Below are 27371 nucleotides of genomic sequence, written 5' to 3' on the forward strand. Positions count from 1 at the left end.
CACAAGGGCTGAATGGCATGATGTTCTATTTCCTTCCTGTCCTTGGCAAGTAAAGAGTTGGCAAGTAGAAGGAGGGAAAATGAGATAAGAACCACAGCAAAAAGACTAAATCCTCACAGCTCTATTCACGGGAGGAAAACACCAGAAACAAGCTAACTATCCATAGTTGGGACTAGACTTAAAGAAGCTATTACACATTCCTTAAGTGAAATATAAGTCACCCCCTAGAAATTGCTACTATAAATCTACATTTATTTTCTAGTATGAAAGATATTCAAATTATATGCAAAAAGGATTTTACAAAGCAACATGCACTATATAATCATATCATGTACTTGTCAGAGAGAGAGACAAATTAACAACAATACTGGGACAATCCCTGCCTCCCCCCAAAAAAAGCCTTGAGAAATGTACATATATCAAAGTTTAAATAGTGGTTACTTTGACTGGGGGAATTCTCAGTGAATTTTACTTTCTTTTTCATACTTTAGCCCATCAATAGATTATTTTTACCGTGAACATGCGTTTCTATATGTGTATGTTTTTACATCTTTCTTTATAATCAGAAAGAACAAAAACAGCCACTTTCACTTAGGAAGAACCAAACAACAGTCTGGAAATTTCAGGTGGAAGCCAGAAAGCGCCAGGCTGGCAGCCAGCTGTTCTGCCTCTGACACAATCAAAACAGTGTGTGTTTACTCATGTCAACTCCACAAACCCTTCCCGTGCACCTTCTCTGGGCCAGATTCTAGTCAGATGATGAGGAGGCATCGATGAACCCATCTTACTCCCTGACCTGGCTTTCCACACACATTTATAGACGATTATAATCCTTTGCTAGAGCTGCCACAATAAAGTACCACAGACTGAGAAGCTTAAATAACAGAAATTTATTTGCTCATAATTCTGGAGGCTGGCAATCCGAGATCAAGGTGTCAGTCGGCAGGTTTGGCTCCTCCTGAGGCCTCTCCACTGGGCTTGCCGATGGGCGCCTTCCTGTCACATCGTCTCATGGTCTTTCCTCTGTGCAGGCATCCCTGTTGTCTCTGTGTAGATACCAGTCTGATTACTTGAGGGCCCACTGTACAAAGCCTCATTTCACTTCATCACCTTTTCAAAGGCCCTAGCTCTATACACAGTCATATTCTTAGGAAGTGGGTGTTATAACTTCAACGTGTGAGTTTTGAGGGGACACAATTCAGTCTATCATAAGATTCACAAATTAAAATGTCAGTGATAAGATTCCTATTTATTTTGTGATTTATTATTGATGCTTCTTAAATTTCCTTTGTAAAATATGAACCAGGTATTCAGAAATATCTTACCAAATACTTATAGAAGAGTACTTGTCTTATAAAATGATTAATACCGCATGACATGTTTACTTTTATGCTTTATATTCAAAATATATATAAATTGACCAAAATGAAGCAAAGAAACTATGATATCTTCAGTTTAGTACCTATGCAATCCAGAAATGAGTATTCAAAATAAAAATTCCAGAAAGTGAGATTTTTATTTATAACATAATAGAGCATTATAATCTATTAATATCTTCTCAAATCACTTTGTCTTATATGCAATGAGGTAAATCAGGCTCGAATAAACTAAGGGATTAAAAAGCTAATATCACCTACAAGATCTAAAAAATATTTTACGTGACATGATGAGCACTGGGTGTTACAGGCAACTAATGAATTACTGAACACTACACCAAAAAACAAGGATGTATTATACACTGGCAAATTGAATTTAAATTAAAAGTAATAATAATAATAAACATTTTCCTGTATGTCACATTCAAAATTTCTCACTTTGAGACATGCTCGAAATCCATTCTCCCTTAAACTATACTCCATATGGAAGGAAACAGCACCACCTAACTAAAGAAAAGGTGCCTTCCCAAGGGACTTAACTGAGCAAACACCTAACATAAGGCAGCTGCCCATGGTAACAAAAGTGAAGTGAAAAGACTCTATTCTAAATTACAAGCAAGCTTATTTCTTCTCAACAATACTCAGGATAATGTTAGCAACATGTCTTTCTTAGCACACTCAGACAAATAATAAAGAAATAATACATACCTACATAAATACGCACATGCATACAAGAATATGCCCTTCTTACCTTGCCTGCATTCTTTTTGCAAGATTCCACCTGTAAAACAGGAAAAGAGCCAGTAGGACTGCCACACAAAGAGCATTTAGCACCATAGTGCCAGGTATAGGGTAAATACTCAGTAGATGTCTAGACATTTGTTTGCACCCTCTCTGAAAATGTAATCCTTGGTAGCCCCGAAGTCCCTTTGACAGCCTCCATCTCCCAGTCTCAGTCACATGGTGCAGAGGCCTTGACCCCAGTGCACTACCAATTCCAGGAGAGGAGTCTACTAGGCTTAAGTCAATTAGCATCCACAACCACTTTGTCCACAGTGATTGGTTTAAATATGACCACAAAGGGGCACCTGGGTGGCTCAGTGGGTTAAGCCGCTGCCTTCGGCTCAGGTCATGATCTCAGAGTCCTGGGATCGAGTCCCGCATTGGGCTCTCTGCTCAGCAGGGAGCCTGCTTCCTCCTCTCTGCCTGCCTCTCTGCCTGCTTGTGATCTCTCTCTGTCAAATAAATTTTAAAAATCTTTAAAAAATAAATAAATAAATATGACCACGTTACTTAGAACCAAAGAGATGTAAAAGGATTTTATCAAACACTCCTGGGAAGTAGAAGCTTTCTCTCTCTCACCCTAGTTGGTAGATCATGAATTCTAGGTATGAACGAATACCTAGAATTGGTAGAATTCTAATTCTAGAATTAGAATCTAATTCTAGGTTAGGAAACCTAGAATTAAAACAGCCATTTGGTACCTAGAAGGCAGAGCCTGGAGCTATAATGGGTCGATAGAGCTTCCAACTGGACTGGAACACATGCATTCTTAAGTTCTAGATCTGATTATCTGTTAGGGTAACCTATCATTGCCTTGATTGTTTAAGATAGTTTGAATTATATTTTCTGTCACTTGCAACCAAAAGATTTCTTACGCAGTGAAAACACTGAATGAAAGAAGTGATAAACCAGCCACACAAGACAAAGATTGCTACAGGTATACTCTACATTCATATACTGTGAACAAGATTATAATCTGTCACATAAATATATAAGGAAAAAAATCCTCCCTTTTCCTCCACAAGAGAAAATTAAGATAAATCTATCCAAAAGTTTTTTTTGTTTTTTTTTAAAGGTTTTATTTATTTATTTGACAGAGGGAGATGACAAGCAGGCAGAGAGAGAGGAGGAGGAAGCAGGCTCCCTCCTGAGGGGAGAGCCCGATGCAGGGCTGGGATCATGACCTGAGCCAAAGGCAACAGCTAAACCCACTGAGCCACCCAGGCGCCCCTATCCAAAAGTTCTAATTCCCAGCTCTTTATCTAGATGTCCAACTTTCAATCAACTTACAGATGATTCATTTTAAATTCCCAGTAGAAAATATCTAATCCCAGGATAACTTTGCTGCATTTGAAAAATTGGTCACATATCTCATATTTGCCAAAGATAAACAATTTGGGAGTACTGTAACTAAAGAACAGAGTTTTCTACAAAGGTATGATAATTAAAAAAAAAAAAAGGATAAAACATAAAAATGTGCAAAGAGCACTGGCTCTTGGAATATGGGAGACTTATGTCAATGATCTGGGAAGAAAGCAACCTGTAGCTATTGTTTTCTGCTTCTGAACCCAAATAGTTCTGGAAATCTTGACTCCCAGTCACTGTTGGTGGTGGTGATTTCAGCGATACCTATAAATGTATCCCCTATATTAACTGTTCCAGTTACTGTGTTCCAGAACTAAAATCAATTCCAGCTATGATGATAGCATAACAAATTATTCCAAAATGAAGTGGCTCAAAATGATACCTAGTTTCCTCATGAACCTGAAATCTGAACAGGCCTTAGTAAAGACAACTCATCTCCACTTTACTGGTCATTAGCTGAGACGACTTGAAGGACTGGGATTGGGATCATTTGAAAGCTTGCTCATTCACTTGCCCAGTGGTTAATGCTGGCCTTGGGCTGAGACCCTAGCTGCAGATGCTGACCAGAACACCTATATGGCCCAACTTCCTCACAACATGGTCATAGTTTGTCCAAGAGTGAATATCTTAAAAGGGAGGGAAAAGAGAAAAAACACCTGTTACAGTCCCTTAGTCAGATTCTTTTGGTGTTCCTTCCAGAAGACACACTCCAGGTCTTGACCTTACTTCAGAGGCAGTTAGATGAATATAAAGAAGCAGGAGAAGCCCCTGTGAATGACAAAAACAAATTATCTGTTAACTTATTATAATAACTAACAATACTAAATGGAAGAGAATGGAACCTTCCACTAAGCTATAACACATAATCAATTTTGTAAAGATTTAGGCACTGATTATGCTGGGAGAAAGATGATATATTATGAAAGGTGAGAAAATTGACAAATCCCTAAGCTGTTAATTTATCCCATACAACTATATTATGATTGTCCCTGATTGGCAAGAGTATTAAAACTGAGAAATAAAACATTCTGTAAATACTGTCAGTTTTTGTACATGAACATGATGTTTCTTTCAGTATGAAAGATATGGTCACCAAGATCTATTTATATCAACATAGATAGCCTAAGAAGATCAAAATTTTCTTTTGAGTTGATTCCCTGTATCATTCTTTTATTCTATGTTTGGTAAACAAAAGAACTCTCACAACATTTTGAATTAATTAAAATATAGAGAACACCAAGAAATAATTCTTTCTATTCACTTTTTTTTTTTTTTTAATGTATAGAGGAGAAGGAAATCTCTGAGTTTCCTGGTGGCCATACCAGAAAACTCAACAGATTATCCAAACATAAAGGTCACCTTAATAATCTAATTATAAATTTGATTGATTTAGAGAAAGGCAAAGACTTTTTAGAAATGATAAGAGCATATAAGTCATTAATATCCAAAGACAAGAAATAATTACATGCAATATTTTAAAATAAGAAACCATAGCTATTAATATATTTAACTCCTTTTTTCAAAGTAATTTAAGAATATTCGAAAAGCACAGAGTAAGAACAACTTGTTAATAAAAGAAATCTCTGTTACCAGGACAGACAATAAAGAAAAAGCCCTCAAGTGGTAGTTTTATTCTGTGTGAATTTAATCTGTATGACAATTTGCCTTTGTTTTTCTCTATGTATAAATACACACAAGTTGTCAAAACTTTCAACAATTTCCTCATGGCTTTTGAAATCATTAGTTTCAAATTTATGACCTCTAATTTGTCCTTCTTAGCTTTATCAAGCCCAACATTCTTTAGGAAAACAATGGCAAAATTCCTTAAGAAAACACTAGCAAATGAAATTCAGCAAAACATAGGAAAATACCATATGACCCAGTGCAATTTACCCCCAAAATGTGTTTGTTTTAACATTCAAAATCAGCTGATACAATTCATCATGCTAAAAGAAAAAGGAAGAAAACCATATGCTCATTTAACTTGATGGGAAAAAGAGAATTTAACAAAATTCAACATCCATATATGTAATAAATGTGCAATTTCTAAAAGTAGAAACAGAAAGGAACTTTTTTAACTTAATGAGGGGAACCCGAGACATCTAACATTGTATGACATTGTAAAATATTGAATATTTTCTCTCCAAGTTCAAGACTAAGACAAGGATGTCCATTCTGACCACATCTATTCAACATTTTATGAAGGTCCTAACCAGAGAAAAAAGACATAAAAAGAAAATACAAAGCATAAAGTTTGGAAGGAAAGAAGTAAAACATTCTCTCTTCACAGATTACATGACTAGTTAGGTAAAAAATCCTTAGATCCTAAATGAATTCAGTAAGGCTTCTGGGTAGAGTGTCCGTATACAAAAATAAGATGAATATGCTAGCAGCAAACCATTGGGAAATTTTTTTTAGTATCACAATAACATCCAAAAATCAACAATTAGAAATGTATTTAACAAAATACTACAAGGAGAACTTAAAAGAAGGCTGAGATTGGGGTGTCTGGGTGGCGCAGTCAATTAAGCCGCGGACTTGGCTCAGTCGTGATCTCAGGGTCATGAGACTGAGCTTCCTATCAGGCTCCATGCTCAACACAGTGTCTCCTGGAGAGTCTTTCCCTCCCTCTCCTTTTGCCCCTTCCCTGCCTTGTGCTCTAAAAAGATACATACATACATAAAATCTTTTCAAAAATAATGCTGAGATTAAGGAAGACCTAAATAAATAGAGCAAGATATCACGTTCAGGTATTAGAAATAATGTTGTTAAGATGTCGATTATATCCAAATTGATCTAGATATTCAATACAATTTCGATTATAATTCCAGCAGGTGTTTTGCAGAAACCAATGAGCTCTTTCTAAAATATATATGATAAAGCCAAAGTCTTTACTTTTATCATGTTAAAAGTACTTCTCATCAAAAGATACTATCAAGAACGTTAACTGGAATTAAAATAAAAACTTTAAAATAAGATACTATCAGGGCACCTCAGCAGCTCATTCGGTTAAGCATCTGAATCTTGGTTTTGGCTCAGGTCATGATCTCAGGGTCCTGAGACTGAGCCCTGTGAGCACAGAGACTACTTGTCCCTCTCCTTCTGCTCCTCCCCACACTCAATTTCAATCTCTCTCAAATAAGTAAATAAGTCTTAAAAAAATAAAATTAAAATACTATCAAGAAAATGAATAGACAAGCCATATGCTAGAAAACAACATTTGCAATACGTATTTCTGACAAAGAACTTGCATCCAGAGTAATATATGGAGCTTCTAAATTCAATAACAATATATAATAACTTTTTAAAATATATGAATTTGAGGAACATTCCATAATGTTAAACAGATCGATTTACCAAGAAATCACAGCAACCCTAAATGTGTAAATGCACTGCATGAATCTGGATTAGAATGAAGAAAACATAACTATGAAGATCAATACCGGGCAATTGATGAAATTTTAATATGAACATGGATGAACCTTGAAAAGAGAAAACATTACGCTAAGTGATAGAAGCCAGTCACAAAAGACCACCTATCATATTATTCCATCTATGTGGCATATCCAAGTAAGACAAATCTGCAGAGGCTGCAGAGAGATCGGTGCTTGCCTGGGGCCGGGGTGAAGGGATGACTGAGTAGAGGGTGCAGCTAAAGTGTAAGAGGTTTCTTTCTAGGGTGAGGAAATGTTCTCAAATTGTCTTGATGGGCACATATATCTGTGAATATTTTTGAACCCTTGGGTTATTTTTTCTTTTCCTTTTAAAAGGATGGATTGTACGGTGTGTGAATTTCATTCTCAATAAAGATGTCATTCCAAAAAAATCAGTGGTCCTTTCCATATGCCCTTCTTTATACATTCCACATAGGTCGTCATCATTTTCTCAAGTCATATTCCCCAGAGTCTTGGATTCTAGTGTATATAATATATTGAGGAAGTACTCTTCAGGAAAACTTTTAAGGAAATGAGACTGTAGTTCTAGAGGGGAAAAGAGTCAAGCAAGAGCCTAAATTGCCCCTGCAGAATCGTCCCTACCTGGAATCAAGAAGGATGGTCTTAGTTGATCTTAGACTGCAGCTGCCTCCAGCCCTGGAGTTGTAACCTTGACAAGTAGGTTCCCGTTATCTGGAAGCTGTTATCTAGCTGGTGAAAGGGAGTAGCTGTGAGTCATTAGCAGTCAAAAATGCAGCAGCTGGGGGACAGATGCATTGGTCTAGGAAAGGGAGTCTGGGCAGGGCATCAACCAAATCAACTAGGTGCCCCCAAAGGAGTCCCTGTGGAGAGTGGCAGATATTTAGCTAAAATAGTTCACTATGATATTGTCTGTAATAACAATTAATTGCCCAACAATTTAGGAGGTATGTGTTTTGTTTATATGGAAGGATGTCATTACATATATGGTAGAAGACCATTTAGAGAAATGGAAATAAAATTTAAAAATATTGTAAGGTGAATAGACTACAAAAGTATGAACAGTATAATCCCATTTTTATAAATGTAGCATTACATATATTTTGCACACTTTCTTATCCCCTTTTGGGAGGGATGTACTTAAAAATTTAAACATTGGCTATTGCTCAGGAACAGTTTTATAGCTATTTTTATTCTCTATATTTTATCTGTCTATTCTGTACTATTTTTTATAAGGAAATAATTTCGGGCATTATATACCAACAAATTAATTCTCAAATTTGAACTGAAATTGTGTGCCCATACTCTAATACTGGAGGTTAAAGACTTAAGATTCCAGCAGTGAATCTGGTTCTTGGAGAAGTTACCATCCCAGCATGTTGTCTTCCACTTTATACATTTGGGTGCTTCTTTTTAAAAATTTTTTTTATTCAACTATTACTAACATACAGTGTTATATAGTTTCAAGTATATAATATAATGATTCAACAATCCTGTACATATCTTAGTGCTCATCAAGATAAGTGTACTCTTAATCCCCTCTGGAAACCACCAGTTTGTTCTCTGCATTGGAGTGTGGTTTTTTTGTTTGTTTCTTTTCCAGTTTGTTTGTTCATTTGTTTCTTAAATTCCACATATGAGCAAAGTATTATGGTATTTGTCTTTCTCTGACTTATTTCACTTAGTATTATACCCTCTAGGTCCATCCATGTTACAGATAGCAAGATTTCCTTCCTTTTATGGCTGAGTAATATTCCATTGTATATATACCACATCTTCTGCAGCCATGCATCTATTAAGGGATACTTGGGTAGCTTCCACATCTTGGCAATTGCAAATAATGTTGCAATAAACAAAGAGGTGCATATATCTTTTTGAGCCTCCAAAATGTTTTCCACAGTGGCTGCATCAATTTGCATTCCCACCATCAGTGCACAAGGATTCATTTTTTTCGCCACATCCTTATCAACACTTGTTGCTTCTTGTGGTTTTTTTTTTTAATTTTTGCCATTCTAACAGGTGTTACATATTAGTTTTGTCATTACACATGAAGTGGATCAGATTGGTGGTCACTGACCAACAAGAGATGAAACTACAGATCAAATACCCATGTACTGATTTCCAACAAAGTGACCACTACGTTCCAACAACCATTCAATTCATAATGTTTCCAAAGTCAGGTAGGTGTTCCCAAAGTGAGGTAGATGCCTGAAAAGATATGCAAGTTAACAGAAGGCTGTTTGGGGAGTATAGAAATCAGATGGTCTGAACAAATATTTTATCCAAGCTCTATGCTGAGTCTTGATAAATCACAGTGGACACAACCCCTCCCCCGCCCGCCCTCAACCCAGGGCCTCTGCTACTCACTACTCCTGCTGAAAGTCAGTCCAGCAGCCCTGGCCACAACTGATAGGATGAAGAATGGGCACCCAACTCAGGAGCAGTGTCCACACTGGTCAAGGACTTTGGTATGACTTGGAGCAAAAAGGAGAGATAATCCAAGGTGACTCCTTTGGAAAATTTAATTAGGCCTTAAGAAGATAATGAAGTGGCTGGTGAGCAGAAGCTGAAACCAAACCATGATATATTGTCAGGGCCACGGTAGGTCATGGAAATCAAACATTATGAGGCAAAAATCTCACAGAGAGAAACAAGACACTATAAGCAAAGAGACCATGGCAGCCCACAAGGAAGCAGAGTCTCTCCAAATCTCTTAGTTCTTGGCTACTTTATTTTATCAGCTCACAGGTATCTTCGTGATAAACTGGGGTGAAAAGAACCTTGTGTGAACTCCGGTTTCTTGCATCAAAGGCACTTCACTTTATTTGCACTATCCCTGATTCACCACCCAGGAAGGGGAAGCCTACCATACTCAGTATTTCTTAGGAATCAATGGGGATCCATTCTCCCAAGAGAAGGGGCCACATAGTGCTCCTTCAGTGTGTTCCCTTGAATAATAATGGTCTCCCCACTCTCCTGATGGCAGGAGCCTCATCTGGGTTTGCCCATCAGTATACACCCAGCACAATGTCAGCACACAGATATGGAGGAATCAATAAATCACTTTAAAATATCTCATTTATTTAATTTCCACAGCAGCTGTGTGAGATATTTCTCTCCTAACCATGGCTTATAGGAATGCAACTGCCTATTGACCCATGTAATCTCATACGTTTTTAACAGTTTCATCCGAACCATTAAAATCAAGAGCAAGAATAATAGTTAACTTTTAGTATCTCAATCAGTCCCTATAGTCCTAAAAAGTGAGGGAAAATATCCCTTGCTTATCTATAATGTGCTAAGCTCTTTTTGTTATTGTAATTTAATATTCCCATTAACCATATGAAATAATATTACACTCTCATTTTACAGGGGAAAAAAAAAAAGCTAAGGCACAGAGGAGTTATATAACTAGAAAGGAATGAAGCCAGGATTCCAACACAAGTCAAATTTAAAAACCAATTCTTTCCACTTATCCTGTAATGTTTACAAGGATCTTCAAGATCATCTAATTTGCCCTTTCATTTTACATGTGGGGAAAATAAGAGTTAACGTACAGTTTCTGATTCCTGACTCTTTGATAGTTGTAAAGATATGGATACCATTGTTCGCTAATGAAGATACATAAGCACAAAAGAAGCTAAGGCTAGGATAATTCCGTACTGGAGTCATTGCATGTCTTGAGTTCCTTACCCAGATAGTAGCATTACTGATTCCATTTTACTGTTACAATTGACCACAGGAGAAAAAATTACTTAAGCCTCATTATCTACTTTAACGTGTGCTATGTTACACATGAATGGACAGTTGGGTGTAGCAATCAATTGATCAATGGATGGATCAGTGGATCTATGGATCAATGGATCTACCCAACTATCTACATCTACAATTTCCTCTACATAAGAAGTTACTACACTTTACATGATCAGTTCCTCCTCATTCAAGCAAAGGTAGATACTTAATAACTATATAGCGCCACGTATTATCCAGGTTATTTTGTCATTTTACTAATTTAGATCCATGAAAAATCCACCATTTCCCAAGTCTCTGTTCATCTGGGGGATTAAAATTCTCTTCCATATAAAATCTGAGTCAGCGTGAAAAGACCCAATCCTGCCAGTGTTCAGCACTGATGATTCCTATTCTTTCCAAGAGAAAGGAAGTGTGGACCACTGCCAGTACTGGGCCCTGGGTGCCACTTTCTTTATTTTTATTAAGTGTTTCATTACTTTTTTAAAGATTTTATTTATTTATTTGACAGAGAGAGACAGCAAGAGAGGGAACAGAAGCAGGAAGAGTAAGAAAGGGAGAAACAGGCTCCCTGCTTGGCATTGATGTGGGGCTTGATTCCAGGTCCCTGGAATCATGACTCGAGCTGAAGGCAGATGCTTAACACCTGAGCCACCCAAGCGCCCCAAGGGTGCCACTTTCTAAAGCTGTCTGTAACTAGACCACTGGATTCATCTCATGCTAACTACGTGCTAATTAATTTGCGTCCTTTAGGTCACATTGGGATTAAAAAGTCACACCAGCAGGGCAGCACCGAATTTCATGGTAGTTTAGAGTTTTCTAAGTTCATTTTGCATTTATTAACAGTGATACCCTTGCATTAGATGTCAACAGAAGGAAACACCCCAAGGTGAGATCTCTGTTCTCAAAGTCATGTGAGGCAATCATGTCATGTCCATGTGTGGGTTCTACAGCAGTGGGCATGAGACATACTGTGATCTCCAGATACTTCAAATCTTTACTTGCAAGTAGACAGGCTGTAATTAAACACACACACACACATTAGATTGATGCACACTGGCATAATTTACTATAACTTCATGATTTATTTATTTCTTTTTTTTTTTGGAAGATTTATTTATTTGAGAGAGAGAGAGCCTAAGACAGCATGAGCCAGTGGCGGGGTCAGGGGGAAGGCAGAGGGGGAGGGAGATTGGAGAGGGGTAGAGGGAGAAGCAGACACCCCACTGAACAGGGAGCCCTTCTGTTTTTCATTCATATAAAAGGGACAATAACACATTTCTTCACAATATTTCTCTGTAGATTAAATGAGATAATGTTGGTAATACATCTAGCATAGTACCTAGAACCTAGTACTGAATGATTGCTAGGCTACTTTGTCTAGGAAGAATGGAAGCCACTATTGAGTTTACAACAATTTGACTTCACAAAAGGTGAGAGGGCCACCAACTCATATTTGAAATGATACCAAAGAATATCTAGAGGCAAGAACATATAACAAGTGCCTGGAAAACCACAGAGAAGATTGAGGAATTCCAAGTAAGATGATCTGAAGTTGAAATAATCCCAGGCTCTCTTCTTGTGAAAATGAATTGTTTCAGTTTGAGGTAGCTCTGTCCTAGGAAACTATCTCTTTGAGACATTTTGCTTTAAGGCATTTATTTAAAACATTTGTATTCCACCAACTTGAAACCTGTAGTATAAGGACCTGTTAAATTCAAAAGGAATACATGGAATCTCTCTGTATGTAAACACTTTGTACATACAGATCAAAGAGAGAAGCTGTTATACAAAGTTACGATATGGAAGAAAGAAGAAAGCTATGAAAGGGTATGAAGCTGCCATGAAATATCTCATTTTCCAGTTAATTATGACATTCTTCCGAGAGTCACAGAACTATTAGCCCAGCCTCTGTGTCTAGGACATTGTGAATCTCACTGCACTCAGGTTTGGAGTGACTTAAACCATGTCAGATAGATGGGTCCTATACCATTTCTTAAAAAGCATTGTTAGAATTCTAGAGTTCACAAGCCTAAATCATTGCAACAAAATTCATGGAACAAGCTTCCTGAAGGTTGCTTGAACTTGGGGGAGGTCAATCTAATGCAAGCAAACAACTGGTACTGGTACAGACATCTTTGAAAGTCCATTTGTCTTGCAAACAAATTCAAGGAATAAAGCAACTTTAACCTTCTAGGCAGACAACTGACTCTATTAAGTCTTTGGTGTGCTTGCTTTATACAGTGACCACAGGTAAAAGCAAATATGCTCCATGGGGGGCCACTTGAAGAACACAAACCATGAATGCAGAACCCAAGGATGTTATAAAATAAGTTTCCCAAACTATCAGTGGACATAAGGTCTAAAGCCCAAGTTGGAGTCTTGATGACAAATCAATCAACTAGATTGGATAAATCTCATAAAAGTAAACAAACCATTGGCATGAATTGCTGGTGCTTATGAAGAAAAATATTCTCATAGATCTGTGTACCTTAAAAGACTGATCTAACAAGGATGGGTCGTGGGGTCTGTGGGGTAGTGTCAAAGTTTCCCTCAGTCCCTGCACTGGTGAGATATACCTCTGAGCAATGAAAAAGAATCTAACTATCAAAGCTCAAAGTAGAAACAAGGACTTTCACCACTATGTATTTTGATACCAAGATTCTGTTGAGTCCAGGCAGAAATGCTCTAAAAATCAAAGTATTCAATAAATGATAGGAACATGCTTCTCAAATGATAGTAATTACTATCTTATTGCGAATAATTAGAACAACTAATAACTATATTTTGCATCATGCTTTAAAAACTACTTTCACATTCATAATCTCTTTTAAACCTTCTAAAAACTCCATGCATTAAGTATATTATTCCTATTATACAGATGAAGAAATGGAAATTCAAGATGTTACTTAACCTGCCCAAGACAGCACAGCCATGGTCCAGCTAACGTTTAATGTTATTTTCTCTAGTCTCACAGATTCTCTTGAATGGCATAAATATGGCATATGTAACAATCTCAATTTAAAATATCCTAGGATAAAAATTAAAACCACAAATATAAACAAAAAAGTGTAACGAAAATACAGGGATCATCAGTTCTTTGGAGAAAAATGTAGCCATGGAAGGTCAGCACAGAACAATTATTATTACTCATTACGAGAAAATAATCATTCTCTCTGAGGATATTTAATTTACTGTAATATTAATAAAGCTTTAGAAAACGCAAAGGATTGTTTATAGTGTGGAAGCCATGGGGATTACACATAACCGAAGAAACACTGGGGAGTGTGCTTATCTTGGTTGTAGGGCCTTTTTTTTTTTTTTTAATTCGTTGTCTTTGCTCAGCCCAGTAATTACATTTTGAAGTTCCACAGCACAGAGAAGCTGATGTAGCAAGTAAGCCAATTTTAATAGGTTTTTCATTGTTTCTTGTAAAGACATGATTTGCAGTTACAATGTTTTCTTTCACACAATGTCTTTAGATGATCAAATCTTCCCCTCAAGAAAGGAAGGGAAATCAACCAAACGGTCAACATTCTTCACCTCTGCCACCATTCAAGACAGCTTATTTGCATGTTGTAATAAAGGCTCTTATTAGCTCTTATCCTATTTTTAAAATTAGTATTATTATTTATTTATTTATTTGACAGAGAGAGAGCACAAGTAGGAAGAGAGGCAGGCGGGGGATGGGGGGTCAGACAGGCTCCCCACTGAGCAGAGAGCCAGATGCAGGGCTCAATCCCAGGACCCTGAGATCACAACCTGAGCTGAAGGCAGAGGCTTAACTCACTGAGCCACCCAAGTGCCCTGCTCTTATCCTATTTGAACCTGGAATACTTTATTGTGATCTTACGATAAAAGACATAATATCTTTACTGTATGATTCTGCCAGCGCCCATCTTACAGAGTTTAGTGATAAGCCTGACACTGACATTTTCTCAAATTATACTGTGGGACAATTCACAACCATTTTTTAAATTATTCATCTAAGAAATTATAAAGCATCTGTCCCAGCTACGGGATGAGCACGTAAAGGAGTGTCTCCTCTGAACTCAAAGTCACCCTCCCTTCTTACTTACTAAGCAGTGTAACCAAGGTTCCACAATACTGAGTAGACTCCTTCAGATTCAGAAGATCTGATTTGTAATATTACAACATTAAACTCTCTCATGGGCTGAGTAACATCCAAGCAGAATTAAAGATATGAAAAAGAATATTTCCAGAGAGAGCTAGGGAAAAGGATGACCCACACAGAGTGTTGGCTTTCTCACCCCTGAACTGAGCCGTGCAGATGCCCGGGAAGAAAATAACAGAACTCAGAAGACTAAAATCCATGAGAAACCCCTGGGTAGAATTCAGGGCCTAGGGGAGGCAAAAAAAAAAAAAAGAAAAGAAAAGAAAAGAAAGAAAGAGAAAAGGTAGCTGAGAACAGAAGAGGGCCGCACACCATGGACAGAAAATAGACTCTGAGAAGACATTTTCCCTCCTGATATGCTCTGTATGTTCAATCACAGACCAACCTGTCATCAGCCAGTTGCAGCAAGGACCCAACAACAAGGATGGACCACTTCCTCACTCCACCTTTATCCAACCAAGCTCGGTGATGACAACAGTGGGAGGCCCCTCCTTGACAAGCACCATGCAGGGGAGACAAAGTTACCAGGAGGTGCCCCTAAGGGTGAGGGTGGCTTGGCATGTGGTCAGGAAGAGGGGAGCATCTCTCCTTGTCAGCCAAGGGAGCACAGAAGTGCTGCCTTGACCAAAAAACCAATGAAATCCCTCTCTGCTGTTAAGCACCCATGTTGAGCTCCTCTTTTCTGTCTGCTAGTAACTCCTTAGCCACCTGGAATTATCTCCCGGTCTAACTCTTGCATCACCTCAGCACAGAATAGATGATCGCTCCGAGCAGGAATAGATGATAGGGAAGGTAAAAAAAGAAAGAGGGAGAGGAGAGAAGAAATAGGTGAGCCTTCTTCCTATGTCTTCTGGCCTCAGCTTTAGTTCATCTTAAGGTTTCATTACAGAGACCCAATCCACTGACATTAATAGAAAATACCATGTTTTGCATACCTATCAGGCATCAGGCCCAGTGCCACTTGCTTGACAAGTATTATGTAGTTTAGTACAATACGAATCCAAAGATGGAGGCAAACGTTTTTTTAGAAGTCTTAAAATTTGTCCATATTTGTACAGATTTTATATTGTCAGATGCAAGAGTCAAACCCAGGTCATGGTGGCTCCAGAGATGATTCTCTGAGAACGCTTTCCACTATCACTTCTAGAATTCCCTTTGAAAATGCTTAACAAGGGCGCCTGCATGGCTCAGCCCTTAAGCGCCTGCCTCTGGCTCAGGTCATGATCGCAGGAGCCTGGGATGGAATCCCACATCTGGCTCCCTGCTCTGCAGGAAGCCTGCTTCTTCCTCTCCCACTCCCCCTGCTTGCGTTCTCTCTCTTGCTGTGTCTCTCTCAGTCAGATGAATAGATAAAATCTAAAAAAAAAAAAAAAAAGAGAGAGAGAGAGAGAGAGAGAGTGAAAAGAAAAAAGAAAATGCTTAACAAGCAGGCATTTAGAGCTGAGTGTAAGGCAGCTGCCTTTTGAGATTAGGAAGACACTTTTCCGGCCACCATCCCCCATGCAGAGGAAGTGGGCCAACTTGCTCATCCTCCCAGGGGCTTCCCCCAATGGGAGGCAGGACTGGGGGGTGGGGGGGGGAGTAGGAAAGAAGCTGCTCTTCTCCCTTCTAGTCACACTTAACTCTGTCTTCCCATTTCTGTGTCAGAGAAAGAACACCACCCCTTTGGTTTGATTTCTACCCAAAAAACAAGGCATGATGGTTGAATACCATGAACCGAACAAAAATAAACAAGTAAACCTTGAACAATAGATATTCCCTGAAGACTTCCTGCATCTCTGCTTCTCAGGCTCTGCTCCCCCCACCACCCGCCCCAATCCTCTGAAAACTCAATCCCGTCTTTAATTTGCACAACACTTTGGCTCTCTGCTCCCTGTGGCTTGGCTTGGGCATATCATTGATATTCTGGGATTTATTAGTGTGCTTTGCTCAATAATGGATCAGTTTCTCTGGCTTTCTTGACTTAAATATCCAGAAGAACAGGACAGAGGCCCATTTCCTTCTCTTTTCTTTCCCTTACACCCATCAGCTCCCACGCAGAGATTACTCTCACCTTTGTTAGCTGTTCTACCCACATTAAAAGTCACCTGCTGTTCACTGTAATTTCAGGTTTGTTTTTTTTTAAGTCTCTCATGGACACCTTAATTAATTATAACTTACTTACACTTTAATTGCATAGAAAACATCTGTCTCTTCAAAGGGAGGTAGCAAGAGGTGCTCTTGCTAGTCCTCTGGGGCAAGGGCAGGCTATACATTTCTTAAACTGTAACATTTGAAAAGAAAAAGGATTAATCCTAGACCATGCTATTAATACTCTCTTGAGTTAGTACTTTCCCACAAAAGCTTTAGTGATAACAATTCCGTAACAAAGGGACTGGTCTATATATCAGCCACATAAAACTTTCATTTAAAACATGTCCAGCAGGGGCGTCTGGGTGGCTCAGTGGGTTAAAGCCTCTGCCTTCAGCTCTGGTCACGATCTCAGGGTCCTGGGATCGAGCCCCACATCGGGCTCTCTGCTCGGCAAGGGGCTGCTTCCTCCTCTCTGCCTGTGTCTCTGCCTACTTGTGATCTCTGTCTGTCAAATAAATAAATAAAATCTTTAAAAAAAAAAATACAAAGAAGAAATATTTTTAAAAAGACATGTCAGGCAGTAGGACAGCCCCAGGATGAGAGGTCTGCTCAGAAGTATGGCTGGACACTGGCCAGATCTTCACTTGCAGGTTACAAAGAAAACCAGAGAAGGGAAATACGCTCCTTGGAGAAGGGCAGGAGAGAGCAGAGCATAAGGTAGAGCCTTGGGGTGTCCTATTTCATCAAGGCAGGAAGAGCTAAGAATATTTCTACTATTATTTTTTTAACCATTTAAGTGTTTGATGAAACTAAGATTGATGTTTTACCTAAGTTCAGCCTTTGTTTCTGCTGGAATTTTGTATTTCTGACTTCTGCTTTCCTCCAAATGATGTTCTTGAAACATTTTCTGAAATCTCAGAGGGAAAAGATAAAGGCAAGGCAGGACCTCTAGCATTTGTTAAAATGTCTTGTGCAATCCATCCCAGTTTATTCTGTTCCACCAAAGGCTGGTATTAATCCTTGTATGCAATCCATTTTGACCCTCTGCCCACAAAGATAAGAGGAATAAAGCTTTTACAATAATGTAATATCATATCTGGAAAGGATTCCACAAATCCTCCTGTAAGATCAGTACAAAAAAAATCCAATTTAGCAAGAGCTTTAAACACACACATGTCCACACATGATACAATGCACCTCCAATCAATGAAACTCATGGTCACGGGGGCCAGGCTCCCAAAAAACACACAACTTCACAATGGAAGTCTTAATTCTGCAAATGTTTAAAACAGACACCAAACTTGTTATTAAATGGGTATTAAGATCTTTAGAATTTCTTTCTCCCCCTGTTGGTTTTGAATTGCAGACTGTCAAAATAGAACTTTTTTGTCTTGCCTTATGAATCTCCCCATTTTTTTTCCAGAAAAAAAAGGTCTAGCTTTGATGAACTCCATTTTGGTTTTTCTTCTCCTTTGCAATATATTACCATTATTTCAGACCAAATCCAAAAATTTTTCTAATTTTAAGCTTGCTGCTTTATGCTTATAGTATTATCCAGATTTAAGGGAGAATTAACAAACAAACAAACCCAAAAATCAGTCTAATGGTTTGCCAACCCACAGCAGTGCAGATAAAAGCAGTTGGTTGCCCTTGGGCAGATTTTGACCAACATTATCACAATGACCTTATCCTATCAAGCAAAGTGATCGGCTTCCCTCAAAGAGCCACCCAACTACCTGCTCAGGCTATTAATGTCTTTTCATTACCTATGATTTTATTCTATTCTACATGTGCCCCAGTTGCCATTGGGTTGAAGCAGTTACACGGTCAGGAAATGAGCCATGGCAGCATCGCCCCACGCACCAAAGGGAAGAAAGTGCTGGTGGCTGTATGGACTATGTGTGCAGTGTGAGAGCTGGAGACTTGTAGAAAGAAAACATTTTAAACAAAATTCTCCCTTGTCTTTGCAGACAGCACTGCTTCCTTATTCCATGGCAAATTCTTTTATAAGACCAAATATTATTTGGTAACATCGTTAACCCTACTCTAACTGATCTGTCTTAAATCTGGATCGTTATTTGTTGGGTTTCTTCAAGTGATGCATTGACACAGAGCTTTGGTCTTCATCCCTTTCTGAACCCACCATGAGCCATGGGCCATCAGTCCTTTCCTCTTCTTTTGTACAGACAGCAAACTCACTTGCAAATTTAGAAAAGCTTTGTCTTTCCCTTTCAGGCTTCACCCGCCTTCCCTGGAACACCTTCACTTCCACATTCCCTGACTTTTTAAAGCCGTCTGGCTTCACATTCCTTCTTGTAATGTAGTTATGAGCTTGCATGTCTCATTTCCCTCCCAGATTATCATCTCAAAGGTCAGAGCCATGTCTGACCTCCCTTTGTATGACCCAGGGCTTATACAATAGTCTTCTTAATAATTATTTGTTGAATCTGAACTAATGTGTTTTTCTCATCATCAACCAAGCCTCCTCTGATAAGTGTTCAAGCAAACTGAGTTACAGCACAAAATCTCCAATACCTTGTGTAGTACAAGAGACTGACCATGTACTTGCCCTGTATCAGCCTTACTTCTAAGCATGAATCGCTCCAATACACATGAATTTTGTGACAAACCCATACAATGTACCATATTATTTTAAAAGAAAAAATTATATAACCTTAAACAGATTACTAATTCTCTCCACAATATAAGTGTTTATCTCAGTGACTAATTATACTTAACATCAGTTTCCTCTTTTAACTTTGAGTTCCCTAAACGAATACTAGCTTATTTCTCTGTGCTTTTGCATTTTCTCTTTATGCTTACAATATTCCCTGCCCTGATTGCTTGTCTAACTCCTACCTCATTTCAAGGACTCTAAATTTACCTCATTAACCCCAGATTCTTTCCTGACCCCAAAACCATAATCGAACTGCCTTGCTGACATCTTCACAGAGAGATATTAGAAGCCTGTGGCACTGGTCCAGATGAAATACTATAGTGCATAGTGGTCTAGATTAGGACTGTACCAATGAAGATGGGCAACAGAGGCAGAGTTTGGGGCATACTTTGAGGGTTGCGTCAATAGTGTCTATAACATATAAATGCAGATTAGTTCACATTATTAGAAGGAGCTGGACTCAGCTCCTTATTAATTTTGCTCCTCTTTATGGTTAAAGAGCTGCTGATTAAGGACCCTGTGAGCAGATACCTGGCAGCAGCATGTGTTTGGCTGTCAAGCACAGAGTTTGATTATATAAATCTATCATCACTAGTGGAATATCCAATTATTTAAATTCTTCCTCCCCTCAGAGACACCTTGTTGAATATGCAGGCTTCCATCTCCACCTTCCTCCTTAAAAGGACCACTTAAATGTCTCACAGTTATCTCATGCTTAACACGGCCAAAACTGAACTCCAACCTCCTAGGCTGCCTCAGCCTGCTCCTTCTCCAGCATTCCCTAGCTCAAAAAACGCACCATTCTCCATGCAATGCCAGAAACTTGGGAGCCAACTTTGACAATGATCTCCCCCTCACTGCCCAGATCCAATTGATCAGGACAAGCTAATGATTCCATTAAGTTACAACTTGAAATATGAATCTCCTTTTCTAAGGTTATTATCCTAGTTCAAACTAACTTCCTCTCTCAAGGGACCACAGTAAGTAAATGTCCTTCCTATGTCTACTCCAGACTTTGTGTGGTGTGTTTTCTATTCAGAAGCCAGCATGTCTTCTTAAAAACACAAATCTGATTATAACTCCTTCATTTTAAATTCTTCAAACTTTCTACCGCTCTTCAAATAAAATTTATAAATCCTCAACTTGGCTTATAACACCCTGCATAATTTGGTCTCTGTGCTCCAGCCACATTAAGCTTCTCTCTGTTTTTACATCTTTGCAAGATGTCAGTTCCGTATCTGTGCTCTTTTCTGTGGTATCATCAACACCTAAGCAATGCTTGGCACATACGTGTTTAATTAATATTTATTGAACGTGTAATAGAATGAACAGGTTTTGAAGATTATCATCTTTATGCCAGAAGAGCAGGTGAACCCATTATAATTGTTTTAGCTACAGGTAATGGAAGATCCAACTAATAGAGGTCTAAACAATACAAATCTTTATTATATCATACAGTTAGAAGGCCATAGAGAGGGCAGCTCTGGGTCAGCTTTGGACAATTATTTCAGCTTCAGAATAGTATTTTCAGCCTCCTGTTCCTTTTCTTCTCTCTGCTCTGCAAACTTAATGTGCATGAATGGGACCATCCCCTTATGGTCATAAGAGGACTAGAGCCTTTCAGATATCCCAGATGGATGACAACGTCTAACAACAGGAGTGTTTCCTCCATTCAGCTCTTTTTATTAGTGAGAAAAACCTTTCCTTGAAACTCCTCAGCAGAATCACCCTCAATTCTATAGGCCAAGATTGAGATACATGCCCTACCCATTCCTAATGAAATCACTGGAAAAGAGTTTAAGACCATCACAATTAGACCAATTATCAGTTATCCCTTGGAGCTGGAATAAAGTTTACTTTCCTTAAGCAGTCAGAGGAAAACAATAAAACAAAATCAGAGCTCTGCCAACAATGAAAAGTTGAGGGACAAGGAGAAATGAGAAATGAAATTGACATCGAAAAGGCTATTGACAGGCCACCAAAAGTGCCCCAAAAGAACATCATCATTATCAAAATTCACAAATACTATCAGCCAAAATAGACTTCCTCTATTTAAGTCAGTTAATAGGACTTGGGTCTATATGCAAAGACTTAAGCTTAGATCTAAAACCATTGGTTGAGGTACAGAGCATGATAAGTAAGATCACAGTGTCTGGTGACCTATGATCCAACCTCAACCATAGCCACTATACATTTATTTTGTTTGTTTGTTTGAACAGTGAAGCTCCATGAAAGAGCTTATTTGAGAAAAGGGTTCTACAGCTACTAGAAGGAATTTGAAAATTCCTAATCTGATATTTTCCAAATGAGCAAGTGAGTCCCAGAGAGATGATATAATTAGTTTAAGTCACATACTGGCTAAATGGCCTCGTAAAACAGGACATCTACAGGGACCCAAGTCCCAGAGGAAAGAAACAGACCAGATTCAAGATGCCAATAACAAAGGAGAGGATACTCGGTAACAGTGTGCTTGGGTTCCAATGTTTAGGATCGCTGGTGTTGGCCTTCCAAGTGCAGGTAACACCTGATCAGAGGGGAGTGTTTGAGGGTTGCGATAAGCAGCAATTGTCCCTCCTCTTTCTAACATCCTTCCTCCTTCTCTCCGAGGCCTCCTCTTTCACGTGCTCCTTAAAAGTTAATGGACCACATTCTCCTCTAGTTCTTGCCTCACCTGTTTTTTTCTTCAGTTTCAACTACCAAGTTTTCTCTGATGAACAGAAATTTCTATTCCAGCACTTCTCTCCCCAGCTCCAAATTTGAATTTATAATCACTCACTGGCCATCCCCAACTAAATATCCGCAAACACCTCCAAATCCACACATTTAAAACTTACACCTGACACCTTGTGTCCCCTCATTCCTCATCTGTGTGTGCTCTTCCTCAAGTGGTCCCAGGGCCAGTAAAATTTCTCCCCGTGTGAGAATAACCAGGCCAGAAAGCTGGCCGGTCACGTTCAACCCTCTTTTTCTCACCTGCACATCAAAAGTTGTCAGGATTGTCACTTTCAACACCTACCTCTATCTCAGACAAGCTCCTTTTCATTCTACCCCTTGCACACAACCCTCACTGTTTCTTTTCTAGTTTTTTTGTAGTAAGTCCCCTGATGGTCCCTCTTCCCCTCAAGTCCATCCCCTGTTCTAGAACCATAATGATATTTCTAAAACAAACATGCAAAGTAATTTTCTTTCTTAACAATTTATATTCTGGAGCTACAGAATAAAGTTCAAATCCTCAGAGGGCCCCAAAACCCCATCGTGATTTGGCTTCCTTCCTCTCTAGCCTAATTCCTGAGCCTTTTCTACTCGTGGGGAAGGGAGTCTTAAAGGTGATTTAAAGCCCAGGCTTTGAAGTCAGACTGCCTGAGTTTGAATTTTGGCTCTGTCATTTGCTGAGTTGTGTGTGAAGTTATTTAATATCTCTGTGCCTCTGTCTTCCCATTCATAAAATGGAGATAACAATATTCCCTGAAAATTAAGTGAGATAATATAGGTCAAGTATGCATAACAGTGCCTGGGAAACAATAAATGCCCAATAATAGTTACCATCTCCTGTACCAACCATCTCAGCCATCTCTTTGAACATGATGTTTTTGTTCCTATCCCTATGCCTCTTCCTCAAATCACCTTCCCTATTTTGTTTCTCAGGCAAAGTCCTCCCCATTCAAAAGTCACTTCTACTGGACTCCTAAAACTTCAGAAAGAGGGACCCCTGGGGGACTTAGTTGGCTGAGCATCTGACTCTTGATTTCTACTCAGGTTATAACCTCAGGGTCTTAAGAAAGAATACTGCATTGAGCTGCGTGCTCAGTGGGGAGTCTGCTGGAGAAGCTCTCTCTCCTATTCCTCTGCCCTTCCCTCTACTCATGTGCATGCACACACTTTCTCTCTCTCTAAAATAAAGAAAGAAATCTCTTAAAAAATTTCAGAAGCAAACTCTTGATCCTCCATTTCAATAAGAACAAAAGAGACTTAAGATTTGCAGAAAACATATTTAAGACTGCAGAGCCAACATAAAGGGATTCTCCATCATTCATTTATTCTTCTACTTATCCAAAAAGCATTTGGTGAGCACCTATTATAGTCACTATTGTAAGGGTTTGTAAGAATACAATGATTAGTAAGATAAGAGTTCAAGGACCAGCACTATCTCATAGAACTTTCTGTGATTATGAAAATGTTCTGTACCTTCTCTGACTGATATTGTAGCAACTGGCCAGATATAGCTATGGAGCACTCAGAATGTTATTCATTCAACTCATGAAATAAATATTGAATTTTGTTTAATTCTAATGAATTTAAATTTAAATAGCCACATGTGCTTAGTGACAGCACAATCTAGACCCACACATAAATAAATAATTATCAGGTGAACAGGACCATTGAGATATGTATAAAGTAACATGGGAGCAAAGAAGTGAGTGACCGATCATTTTTGGAGTTGGCAAAAAGCTTCCAATATGTGGGTAGGAAGAATAAGTAGGAGATAGCTTGGTGGGGAAGAGTAGTGTAAACAGAAAAACTAAACTTCTCCAGCCCAGACAGAACCCAAAGAAGTGGTTGATAACTCATCTGAAAGTTTAATGAAGCTCTTACAAGCTAGGGCTTTGTGACTGATTGCTTTCTTTAAGAGGCATATATCATTTGGTTGGTTTTTATCTTCAATGGGACTGAAGGGGCACAATGGAGGGAATGGAGAGGAATGAATGAAGATGAATGAACTGTGCTCTGTATAATACTATGAAATGTATATTTTGAAATAAATAACCTCAGAAATTATAATGTAGTTGGGAATATTCTTCATCTTGTGAGTTTATACTATACTACACCACACTACACATCACTGAGAATTTATATGTGTCCTGGGAGGGTATGTGTTGTTGTCTACATGTATGTGTGTGTGTGTGTGTGTGTGAGAGAGAGAGAGAAACAGAGAAAGAGAATAGTATAAAGGGGCCTATCCACATCTTATTTTAGGTGAGAAAATTGAAGGGGGGAAAACTCTGAGGACTCAAGTCTAGCCTAGATTGGAGTACTTTCAGAAACCATCCTACCCTATCCTCCCGAGGCTCAAAAGTGCATTTCTAGACTACATTACTCAAACTTTGAGAAATACACTACTGGGTAAGAGAAATGGATCTGAGGCTGTACTTGGTCATGTGGAAAGGGTATCTAGAAGATGAGCAGAGATTCACCTTGAGAAAATGAAAAGAGAAGGTAAACCTGAGGACATAGGAATAAGGTTAGGAAATGTTACAGGGGAACACTGATGACTCACAAAGGACCTATTTGACAAAGGTTGAAACTCTTGGATCTATTTCTATTTCTTTTGAGCCATGGAAAAGTTAGCATTCTGAAGGAAGTTTTAAAAGTCTTCCCTTAATATAATTTCTTGTTTGTAGAACTTAGCTTAGTGAAATCCTGAAAGGAAGTGAGGAAGAGCACAAAGTGAGCCCCGTCATGTGTTTACGACCTCCACCATGTTCTCCACCAACCCTCTCCATGACGGTCCTTCAGATAGCAACTATATTGTCTTGGAAGAACTATGGACTTTGCTGCTGGATTCAGCTTTCAGCAAAGACAGCCTTGTCTGGTGGTAGAGCAAAAAGCAGTGGGTGGGAAGACAAGACTCAAAGGAGCAGTGATCTAGCGAATACAGGAAGAGGAGATCCAAGTATATTTCCTCCTCTAACATACACACACACACACACACACACGCAAACACAACTGCACAAAGATACTAATGGATGATGACTCTCAAAGGAAGTAAAATATTAATATTTTGATAACTGAAAAATGCACTCCAAAAGGCATGTATGCAACTTAACTGTGTAATATTTGAGAATTGTGCCTACATCTATTTATACCATGATACCTAATTGAGTCTACTTGAAAAATGCCAATCCAATTAGTGAAAAATCTTAATCACAGCTGATTTTTAAGGTTATGCAATTACACTGCTTTTAGTAAGCCGAACATACCTGGTGACTGACAGAGCTCTGCCAAGTGAAGGCCTACAAGATCAGCATTAATGGTTAACTAATTAGCAACACTGGCAAACAAAACCATTTACAAATGCTCTACTAAAGTACTTGAAAATCTTTGTACTCTTGCTTCTCTCTTCTTGTTTGACTATTCATTTAGTCGTCTTTATTCAACATGAAAAATATACAAAAAAACTCCAAACCAGCCTTTGTTCAAATTATACATGAGTGACAAACTAAATTGATGACATTCTTCTCTATTTATTTGAAAAATATCACCAGCTTAGTAGCCAACAATGTCATGGCTGGCAAGAAAAAGTGATTCAGTAAAATTATCTTACTGAGCTGATGGACCATGTTCAATTTCATTTTGCCCAGTGTTATAAAGATTCCTACTGCCTCTCTGATTTTCAAAATAGCTAACTACAAACTTCAGCTTATTTTGAATACTTTTCCGTAGAGTGATAAATCTTTGAGAACCTGGAGAAGTCAGGTACACTGCAATAGGAAACAGCTTAATATGGTGGATATAGTGTAAATTTGCCTGGTTTCTCTAGAGCATCTGAAAATTTAGCTAAGGACAAGCTCTGCAAAGCCCAGCCTCCTCCCAGTAAGTAGTTGAAGAGCAAAGGACTTGGGAGATTCAGAGTGTGGGGGCACCAGTGATTGTCCAAAAAGCCCACAGCACACTGGACAGATGGTTAAATATAATCTGCCACCCATATAATACTTGAAGTAGTAAATAAGAATAACTTGATTTAAGAAAACCATTCACGAAGTACAGAGTATTATAGAAGCAGTCTGAACCTAGGCAATTTGAGCATAAGAGGCAGGCAGAAGCTAGAGTATGGGTCTCATAGGCTGTGTTGACCCTTGAACCATGAAAAAACCGAGTTCTTTGATGTTTCTTTCCAACATAAATCAACTCTAGTTTAGATATCAAGAACATGACTTTCTTCCCCATTAAGCTCCAGCCAGGATATGCTGGTGAATCATTAGCAACTGGCTATCTGCCTATAGTTCTGATATGAATATTCTGACTTGAATAAGTATGGCAAATGTGAAACTACTAAGATGTTTGAAACTTCACCAGTTTGTCATTCATGTGAACAACTCTACTGAGTCAGATAATAATTTCCTAATGCTGGAAGAATATTTTCGCAATTTTTTGGTGCTATTCACAATAAAACACCTAGACACCTCACACCTAAGTTTAATCTGTATTATTAACATTGTCTCTATCACTTTCTTCAGTCTAGGTGGACAATCAACAAAACAGTAACTCAAGCCCTAATCCGGCCCCTTCCAGCTACCAACATGATATCATAGAATGCAGAACTGAGAAGAGATACACAGAGACATGTTAGCATATATCTACCATGTAGATGAAGTAAACGTAAATAACCTCAAAGCAAGATAATAATTATAGAGTAAAATAATTAAGAAGTGATGAGTTTAGGGCATTTTTTCTTTTGTATTTAATATATTTATCTCAGGGTAATTTTTTAGAATTTACATTTTTAATGATGGCTATGTTAAACAACCGGCCTAGAAAAATACCTGAAAATTTAACAACCCACTCTTAGAGACAGTAGAGCTAGCTCCAGCACATCCTGTTCCAACCATGGTTTAAATATGTAAGATGATAACCTGAAGAATAGTAATATGTGATCTACTAGTATCCTTTAACATATGACTGTAGGTGGCTTCAGATACTTCAAAGAACATAGCACTGTGGAAAAGAGACACAAGGCTAACAACAATAACAAAAATGTGTAGAATATTTATAATAACCAAAAAATACAAGAATAGATACAA

General features: G+C 38.4%; 1 long non-coding RNA gene across 5 annotated transcripts in view; it reads right to left on the reverse strand.

Moving 5' to 3' along the window:
* Window positions 1–870: 870 nt before the first annotated feature.
* The window catches only part of LOC116591495, a 78348-nt gene continuing 51847 nt past the window's right edge, over window positions 871–27371 (reverse strand). For 4 of the 5 annotated variants that reach the window (XR_004286027.1, XR_004286025.1, XR_004286024.1 and 1 more), the window contains 2 exons: window positions 4181–4292; window positions 871–1046 (listed from right to left, as the gene is read on the reverse strand). This is a non-coding gene — a long non-coding RNA (uncharacterized LOC116591495). Of the gene's footprint in view, window positions 1047–4180; window positions 4293–7561; window positions 7932–27371 lie in introns of those variants that run through there. The other variant, XR_004286028.1, reaches the window with a different exon arrangement.

Source organism: Mustela erminea, chromosome 5 (genome assembly GCF_009829155.1).
Source record: "Mustela erminea isolate mMusErm1 chromosome 5, mMusErm1.Pri, whole genome shotgun sequence".
NCBI classification, from domain to species: Eukaryota; Metazoa; Chordata; class Mammalia; order Carnivora; family Mustelidae; genus Mustela; species Mustela erminea.